The sequence below is a fragment of the Cibotium barometz genome, chromosome 35 (assembly GCF_041138505.1).
Source record: "Cibotium barometz isolate CiBa-2024 chromosome 35, ASM4113850v1, whole genome shotgun sequence".
In the NCBI taxonomy this organism is placed as follows: Eukaryota; Viridiplantae; Streptophyta; class Polypodiopsida; order Cyatheales; family Cibotiaceae; genus Cibotium; species Cibotium barometz.
The window spans coordinates 24,748,222-24,758,337 of NC_141080.1; positions in this window are offsets into that span (position 1 = coordinate 24,748,222).

Below are 10,116 nucleotides of genomic sequence, written 5' to 3' on the forward strand. Positions count from 1 at the left end.
GTGTTTATGCCTGATTTATGCATGTTCATGCATAACAATTATCTAGAGATATCTTAGGGTTTTAACACTTCTATCCAAAACTTGTATGAAAGCTACTATCAAAAACTATTTTCAACCAGAGCAACAAAGTGTTAAAAATGAGAAAATACCTCAAATGTTTCTTTCATAGGGTAAGACTAGTCGTACTTGCTCTATAGTCATCAATCAATGTAACAAAGTATAGATTTTCTCTTAAAGAAGTAGTCCTTTTATTCGACCACACACATCATTCTATATGAGCTACAATTTTTCGTCAGCTCTATGCTACATTCTTTGGGAAAGGTTGGTGAGAGAGTATTCCAACCAGGATGCATCCTTCACAAATACATCTTGGTGGTGAATTAAGTTGAGCAAGATCCTCTTATATCCCATGTTGGGTTGTAAAAGCATCAAACCACTAATAATAGTTCTAAGTGTGGCCAAACCTAGCATGCCATAACTAGGCATCTTTTATTACATTAGAAGTGTCTACTTAGACAAGTAATATCACACTTATCATACATGTTCAATTTGTACAAACCACTAGTTGTTAATGATCCAGTAAGAACAATTTTTTTGTCCTGTTCTCTGTCAGAGCTCTTCTATGAGTCAAGCATTCTCTAGTTTTGAGTAGCCCGGTCTCTCTCAAATTCCACTCTATTAGTGCGAGGAGGTCTCTAAGAAACCATTATTGCAGGATGTAGTTACTAGGATCTTGATGTAGTCGGGGTACCAAAATCAAAGGGTAATTAGAAGAAGCACACACAAAAGTGCGCTTCTAAAATAAAGGAGAGAGGGTAAGCAGCATTAGCTCTCATCAGCTCTAGAGCATTTTTCACTAGAGCTCACCCAAGCAGGTTAAGTGATTTCAGCAGGAATAGATTGCAGAGCACGAATTCTTCATCGCATAACTCAAAAAATAAGGTTACAAATTTATTTTTTTAAAATAAAAAAAATAATAATGACAGTAAAAAAATTCCAAATTGTTGAAGGGACTATTCACATGACCAATTAAAAATATGAATACATGTGCAAAGCACGAGGTGTCAGATTATATGGGATTCACTATCTACAACAAAATCTTCACACTCACTGCATCATCGAAGGAATTATCATCAGTATGGGTGTATTCAAATACTTTCACAACGGTAGTGTCATCATTAACAAAACATTTTTACAAAAAATCTCTAACCTTTGTAAGCGGCCAAATGAGTACACTAACATGTGTTTGTATGAAAGAGAAGAATGTAACTCTTGTAAAAATGTGCAACCAAATGAGTATGCGAGTGTGCATCTACATGAGCAAAGAACAAAGAGACAACAAGAAGAAGAAGATGTTATCGACAAGAAGAATAAGAAGTGGAGTCGAGGTCATAGTAGCAACCAAGAGGCTACAATGACATCGACATCAACATGAGCAACAAAGGAGCTACCAACCACTACCCTAACCTAATCAATCATATGTTGTAAAAGCCACTAAATGAGTAGGCAAATTGATATGCAAATGTAAAACACTCGACCCCACCAGAGAGTAGCCAAAGTAGCACCCTAGGGGGGAGTGAAAATTTACTCGACCATCTCTAAAAGTAACCTCTGAGCTAGAGAGTAACCAAGCCAAAGAGCCTTTGAGTTACCCAGCCAAGTTAGAAATGAGAGGGGGTGAAAATATGTTGTAAAAACCAACATCCAACCACCTTGAGCAGCCCAAAGATTTGGCACCAAGGGGGTGTTGAGAAGTATGGTGCCATTGAGCACAACGAAGAGGTAGGGAGTGAGTTGGGTAAGCCAAACAAGAGCAAGGTCTAGCATGAACCCAAATGAGAAAAGGGAATTATCCCACATTGATGTACAAGCATCACTTATCTTGCAAGTATCTTTATGTATCCAAGGTAATTCATCTTGGTGTCTAATTGTACTTTAGTGTATCTTAATTAGCACACACTCATGATGAGTTCTCTTTACTTTGATCCACCTTAGATTAGTATTATCATTAGTATATATGATTAGCTTTTGATTAGATACAATTAGATAGATGTCTTTTGTTTAGGAGAGCTTGATCCATACTTTCAACAACACAGGTGAGGTCGGAGGACTTGGAGAGCATTGGTGAGAATGAACGGTCGGTTGGTAAGGTTGGGGAAGCTCAGAGAGCACCGACGATGATGGGAACTAGTGAGGTTGAAGAACTCAGAGGAGAACTGGTGATGATAGTGGGTGGCTGGTGAAGTCAGCAAAGCTTAGAGAGAACCAAAAATCAGAGAGTAACAATAGTCGGTGAGGTCAAAGAGCACCGGTGAATGATGGCGCCAATGAGGTTAGAGGGCTCGAAGAGCATCAGTGATGATGACGGCCAGCAGGTTGGAGAACTCGGAAAGCTCCAACAAGATGACGACAACAACCGTTTTGAGGCTCGACAAACTCGAGAAGCATTGGTGTTAACATCAACTAGTGAGGTCAAAAGAGGGTCAAAAAAGTTTGAAGAACAATCTGATGACATCGAACGGTGATGTTGGAGAAGCTTGGTGAAGATGGCAAAGATGAGGAGGACAGTGTGGAGGACTTGGCTAGCCATCTACAATGATGTTCTAAGTGTTCTATGTGGACATGAAAAACCAATAAGGAAAAATAACATCGTGATTAACTTGACTTAATGACGTGTAAAAAAGTATGGTAAAGAAGTAGGAATGCAAGATGATAGAGTTATGAGGCCTGGTGCATTAATGGTTATGCAGACTTAGTCACACAAGTTAGGGAAGTACTCATGTTATGGAAAATTTGAGTCCTTGATGTTTTAGTACCATTGGCAAGTGAGAGGAGGCTAAAAGGAAGCATATAGCATGGCATAAAGGATTTCTTGGATGATTGGTCATAGGAGTGAAAAACCAAGGTATAGTCGAGTTTTTCTCATGTTAATTTGTGATGGGAAAATATACCCATAAAAAGTCTTTTTCCCTTACCTCGGGCTTTGATGTGGTTTTATGACTTGGAAGCATGCAAGTGTGTGCAAGAATGCAAGGAGGGGGAAAAGATAACTTTAAATACTACTTAATAAATAGTGTTGTCTTGTGAAGGGATAGGACTTGAAAGTATCGACAACAATGAATGCAAGTACAAGTAGCAGGGAGCAAGAGAGCTCAAAGGTGCATGAAATGAGAGATAAAGAAAAAATAGCAAGAATGAAAAGGACTAGTTTTAAAAGAGACAATCATTTTCATACAGAGGGATGTCTCACTGATTAAGGCAGGGTGGGCAACACATGGCAACATAATATTAGCTGACCCATTTTTCATGTAAGGGGCACTCAATTGATTAAGGGTGGGTGGGTGGGTGGTGACACATGGTAGCATGCTATTGATTGACTCATTTCAGATAGTCAAGAGAAGAAGACTAAATACACCTTTGGCAATTGACCACCATTTAGCAATGACAACCCAAGAGGAAGAAACCACAAATTACAAGAGAAATTACTGTCAAAAAGCCTCAAGAATCTCATATGATTTAGAGAAAGAAAGGCCAAGTGCCAACCAAGCCCAGTGGAGACAAATGAAGCAAAACATGGCATGAGGAGGTGCCACCTATAATTGTTATATCCACCAAAGCCAAAGGAATAGAGGTGACAGACTTAGGATTAGTTTTTCTCGTCCAAATAGCCAAAATCAAGTATGGGACTAAACAACTCTTTCATAAAATTGATGGAGGAACTTTCACTTTTAAGGAATAAACTTGAATAGCTCCTATTGTTATACCCTTCAAGTTAGAGGAGGATTCACATTATGTGGATCCCAAGGAAACTAACCATAGGTTCCCAATGATGAAAGACTTAGAAAATGGCTAAAAGTTATGAGTAAATAATATAATCATGTCCAACAAAGTAGCTCAAAATCCTAGCCTTTAGAATTTACATATCTCTCTCATGGAGTTTAGGAAACCCCTCCAACACCATTAAATCCATAAGTGAAAAGAATTAAGGGGTTTACATGTGAAAAACCTAGTCAAATAATGACCCCATCATGATTATCTCAGAATAATCACGTGCACAAGAATTCGGCAAAGTGGCAAGATGGTCATGCAAAATCCTTCCCAATAAAGCATTGAACCTGTACATTAGTTCCAAGTACAAAAATTATAATATTTTTTTTTACATGTAAAAAACTAGGTAGAATTCTAGACGTGACTAATTTATTGTTTTTCATGTGCAAATAAAGTGGTTAAATGAAGAAACCAAGGCAACATGCTTCTTTTACAAGGCATAATTAGCTTCACTAGTATAAAAGGTAATTCAAGCAAGGTGTGGGGAATTAATTAGGCCTTTTAAAAGATTACATTTACAGGAGGTGTCATGTTTATTAGTTGCCAACATATTTAAAAGAATATACACATTCAAGAAATGATATGTATATTCCTAATTAGATAATTTAAATTTTTACATTTATAAGAGGTGTCATGTTTATTAGTATAAGCATATTTTAATGAATGTATACAAGAAACGATATGTATATTCTCAAAAAACCATGTGTACAAGAAAGGATAAGTATATTCCCAAAAACCATGTATATATATATCTATTTTTTAGTGCTCTCGAGTTCATCATGTCTATATGGTTTACTCAACGAAATCTTCATAATCACAAAATCAAAGGTTAGAATCTTCTAGATACATTGATTGGCTTATAGTTTAACAATAAGGTCAAGGAGGACAATGAAATCTTCACAACCACACAATCTAAGGTTAGAATCTTCTAGATCCATCAGTCGGCTTATAGTTTAACAATAAGATCAAGGAGGACGCACTGGATATAGAAAAGAAGATCAACCTGATCAAGCCTTGATTATGGGGACCAAGAACGAACTTTGAGGGCATCATTGGAAGCGACAAGAATGATGCAATATAAAAACTCAACAAAATGAAACATAGGATAAAAGGTAAGTGTTTAATAAAGTGGCTTGTTGAGGGATACCTTCATATGAAATTTGGTGAAAATGTAAGTAAAGTTAAATGCTCTTGAGTAATATATTAGCGTAAGGTAAACCAACCCCTCTCCTCCTCCCAAAAAAAAGTGTTGCTTTGATGGACATTAATAAGATGCAAATATTCTAAACTAGAAAGAATATGACATAATTGAGTAAAAAGCATTCTCCAAATACATATTTGAGGGTGTCTTCTTGTCTTCTCCAAAGGCAAGTGTTTAATATAGTGGCTTGTTGAGGGATACCTTCATATAAAATTTGGTGAAAATGTAAGTAAAGTTAAATGCTCTTAAGTAATATATTAACGTAAGGTAAAACAACCCCTCTCCTCCTCCCAAAAAAGTGTTGCTTTGATGGACATTAATAAGATGCAAATATTCTAACCTAGAAAGAGTATGAACATAATTGAGTAAAAAGCATTCTCCAAATACATATTTGAGGGTGTCTTCTTTTCTCAAGATCTAATTACAATGCACCACTAAGCACCATAACAAAACCTTCCAAATATACTTTGAATTTGCACTTATTTACAAATTGAGAAAGTCAATTCCCTTGACCAAATGTGACCAACAACAAACTATCACCAAAGGACATAGAGATTTGGTGTCGACAATCTATATATTAAGCATGGAGGATCAAGAGGTGATGTGAATACTCTTTGGCTCATCTCATTCAAGTATAACACAAAAAAAAAGTTAAAGAAATTTACATAGTATTCTCTGTCTTATCTCATTCAACCGAGAGGTGAAGTTAGAGTAATCTCTTTGGCTCATTTCATCAAACACAACAAAAAGAAAAGTTTTAGAAATTTACTTAGTTAGAAATGTCAAGTTACAAGCTTTTCTTCTTACTTGCATGTAGCATAATTTTTTTTAAGAAAGTCACAGCACATATGAGTATAGGGGGTAGCAATGTTCCATGCCAATTCACAATGTGGACTAGTTACTCAAAAACCCTCGCAAGTGAGTTGCTTAGCCAATTGTAATAAACACCCTAGGGAGTTAGTGGGAGAAGTATGTGCATAAAGGCAAGGCACATGCAATACACCTGAGGAGCATGGAGCAATGGACTAGTTACTCAGAAACCCTCACAAGTAAGCTGCTTAGCTAGTTGGAGGGAGTTAGTAGGGGAAGTATGTGTATACATGCGAGGGGCGCATGCAATACAGTTTAGAGTATGGAGACTAGTCACATGCAATGCACCATATGCAAATCCACTTGGGAGCATGGAGTCGAGCCACATGCATTGTACCATGTAAATCCACATGACTAGGGGAAGTGATGTGAGAGGCTTGAGGCAAGGCAAAATTAATTGGAAGGGGAAATCCACATGACTAAGAGGCAAGGCAAAATTAATTGGAAGGGGAAAATGCCTTATTGAAACCAAATTGAGTCGAAATAAATCTATATTTGTGGAGTAATAATCGTAGGTTCAAAAACGGTAAGGGTTGGGTGGTGCTACGACGACCGTGCTAGTACCTGAGGCGTTCACAGCTGTAATGCAGAAAGGAAGGTGGCTGCGCCAATACTGTCTTTGCTTTGTACGAAGGAGATCCGGAGCTGATCTTGGAATTTATTCATCGGCCGATTTCACATGAACCTAATTGAGGCGCTCTGCAAAAAAATAAAAATAAAAATCAATATTAAAAAAGAAAATATTGCTCGGGTTCCAAAAAGCCTCACTCTAGCCCCCCTCTCCCATCAAGTATTGTGTGTGTATAATTATTTGTAGTGATAGAAAGAGCCTGGATGGATCCAGCAGGGTAGGGATCGAACCGTCACTGGCCCAGCCTGCCGTTGGTCTGCAGGTTTTCACACCAAAAAGGCCGGACACCAGGAGCACGAGCCTCTGGCACACCAAAAAAATGCATGCATGCCTTTGCCCTTGCTTCACTACTGTTGAATCAATTTTGCCCACCTTCGCACGCATCAATTCACATGCTCCTCTGAGGCCACCTTTCTGCAATCCAGTGGTGAAATGCGTACTGAGGAGGGGGGAAACATTATCTAAATAAAATAAAAATAAAATAAAAATGCCACCCCCCCCCCGCCCCCATTGTCCATCTCGCAATTGACCTTCGCGTGAGCAAACGGCTCTCCAATTGTTGCCCGGGCCTGACACCGCCTCACTGCAGGTCCCCCCCTCCTGAATTTACCTAGCAGCACACCATGGCACATGCTTTTCTGCACACCCTCCAGAGTCCACCTTGCCCATCACGTACTTTTCTCCCCTCCTTGCTAGAGTATTACCGCTGGTAGGTGTCTCGCCCTGCATGAGCCGTTCGCAATCGTATCGCACACTTGCCTTCTCGCACATGCGCTTTTCAACCGCCCCTGCCACCTTTTGCACACCAGCTTGATTAAAGAGAGAGACTAGCGAGAGTATGCGTGTGTCAGGGCCGAAGAGGAGAGAGAGAGAGAGAGAGAGAGAGCGGGGCAGGCTAGAGCATGTGTAAGTGTCAGCTTATTAAGTACCTATATCCTTCCCAATACCCGAGTTCTCTCAACACAAACACAATGTTAAAGTTGACATCTTAAAGGAATGCATCATGGTCATGGTACTTTTAAGAGAGAGAGACACAGATGAAATGAGTCAAAAATTTTAAATGAGATGAGTCTTTTAACGTGATCGAAATGAAATGAGATGAGCTTTCAATGACATCAGATGAAATGAGAATATTTTCATATCATGACAAGGTCATAAACCAAGCATAATAAGACGCATAGAACGGGGCTAGAACTTGATCAGGAGCCCTATTTTAGGGGAGAGAGAGAGAGAGAGAGAGAGAGAGAGAGAGAGAGAGCTCTTACAATTGTATATACCCACCCACTATTTTAGAAAATTTGACACTAGCATGAGATAGTAGATTAACATTAAGGAATGAATTTCACACAAAATGAATTTGTGCATTAGGAGAATTAAACCATCAAATACACTCTCCTTGCATTAAAAGAAGTAATTGGTAGTTTTTGCCAACTATTGAGCCGTTGTATTGTTCTAGAGCATGATGTATACCCAAAAGTAATCTCCATACCTCCAACACACCAGCTTAGATATTTTGGTGAAGTGTTCATAGAAGTAGCAGATTTCTTTACATAAGGTTGCCAACATAATTAAAAATAGGAATGGGTTACTAAAGGTAAAGAAAGTGTTACCCCCAAAACTTAACTAGACAAAGGTTTGGTTCAGGGTTGCTTTAATGCAAGAAGTGGTTGCTCCCAAAATTAGACTAGGCAAATAGGCTACAACATAAGATGATTAAACAAATCGCACTACATCTCACACCTCATTTTTTGTTTGTCGTGTATGGTCCATCCACCAAGTAGATTCACAATGGCACATAATAGACACACCTATTTCTTAATAAGTTTATAGATCTAGTTCCCTTCCTACAGAGGATCCTTCTAATGTTGTGGTATGGGGGAGGGGGGAAGGGGTGATACGCATATGTGCCTAGATGTGGAGATGCTAATACCCATACACAACATTGATAAGTGCATGTATATTGCATTAAAATAAAATTCTCTTCTCTCTCTCTCTCTCTCTCTCTCTCTCTCTCTCTCTCTCTCTCTCTCTCTCTCTCTCTCTCTCTCTCTCTCTCACACACACACACACACACACACACACACACAAATGAGCACCACAAGTATGTAATAACTTCTTCTTTTCTTTGTTGGTTGAGCAAGATCAAAGGACCTCTCATATCCATGGTTTACACTAGTTCCATATAGGACATCTAGCTGCCTCTTCTAGATAAGTTCAATTTATCTAAAGATTCAATCTTTATAATATTATATAGAACTATTCTTCCTTTTTTTTAAAGGTCAATATATCCATCTATCACCTCTCTCTGCCTTTTTCTATACATTCCTTTAGGTCCTCTTTTTAATGTTTAAGGAACCATATCTCTCAACCCATAACTAGGAATGAGGAGGTTCAAAAAGAAAAAGTGTATTGTATTTGAGATATACACATCAATTATATTTGTGAGAATGTGAGATTCTAATTATCATACATAGGGTTCATAGGGTTCATGGCATTGTGCCATATCATGTAAAATCTTATGAAAGTATAGATCTTGCAAATGAATACGTTTTAACTCTTTAAAGCTCCTTTATCCAAGCTACAATTTGATAGGCATCAGCATTAAATATTATCTAAAGAGATAGAGTTTGAATAATTTTAAATTTATTAATTTTACAAACTTGACATGTTCCTGTATTTGGCATGATAGACATGAAAAATATGTATGCAATCCTTTGGGGGTAAAAAATTCTCAAACTCTTACTCAAATTATGGAGATCTGAAGGCTAAAATTCCTTGTTTTTATTAGTATGCAAAAGTCTAAGAGAAGGAGATGAAGGATGGGCTTTTAGAGATTAGAGAGGGTTCAAAATATTGTGAAGGGATATATAGAGGAAAGGGTGGTGATAGATAGATACATACATAAACATAGGAAATTTGGTTTCAATTACCATCTATAAGAAGAAAATTTAGTCCTATGAGAGCATTGGAAAGCATGGGAACGTGAAGGTTCCTTTGATCTTGATTTATAAACAAGAATATGAGAATTTATCACAAATTTATGGTCTCATTGTATCCATTTTCTTTCTTTGTGTGTGTGTGTGTGTGTGTGTGTGAGAGAGAGAGAGAGAGAGAGAGAGAGAGAGAGGTAGCAAAAGGAGACAAGAAAGAAAGAGTTAGAAGATCTAGGACATGGGGAGATGTGATGTGGGCGGTTTAAAGAAGGTAAAGGAATAAGGGCACATGTTGGGTAGGGTAGTAAAGAAATATAGAGTTATAGAGGCAATGGAAGGGAATAAATGAGACAAGGGTGGTGGTAATAGAGGGCACATGTTTCATATAGATTTTGGGACCACGGGGGGGAGGGGGGCTTCTTGTTGATTTATCCCACATATAGGTCAGAAGTCACGTGGAAAAGCATATAAAATTAAAAAACAATGTTATCTAATTGACATTTTTTGGTACTTACTCTTAGAAGGGCTTTCAAGGGACATAGCCATTGGGATGGGGGCCCCTACATGTGGCACAACCGCTTCCCCATCCTCATGCATGTAATCCTCTTGCTAACGGGATCCCCCCCTACATGTGGAAACTACTTCCCCTTCCT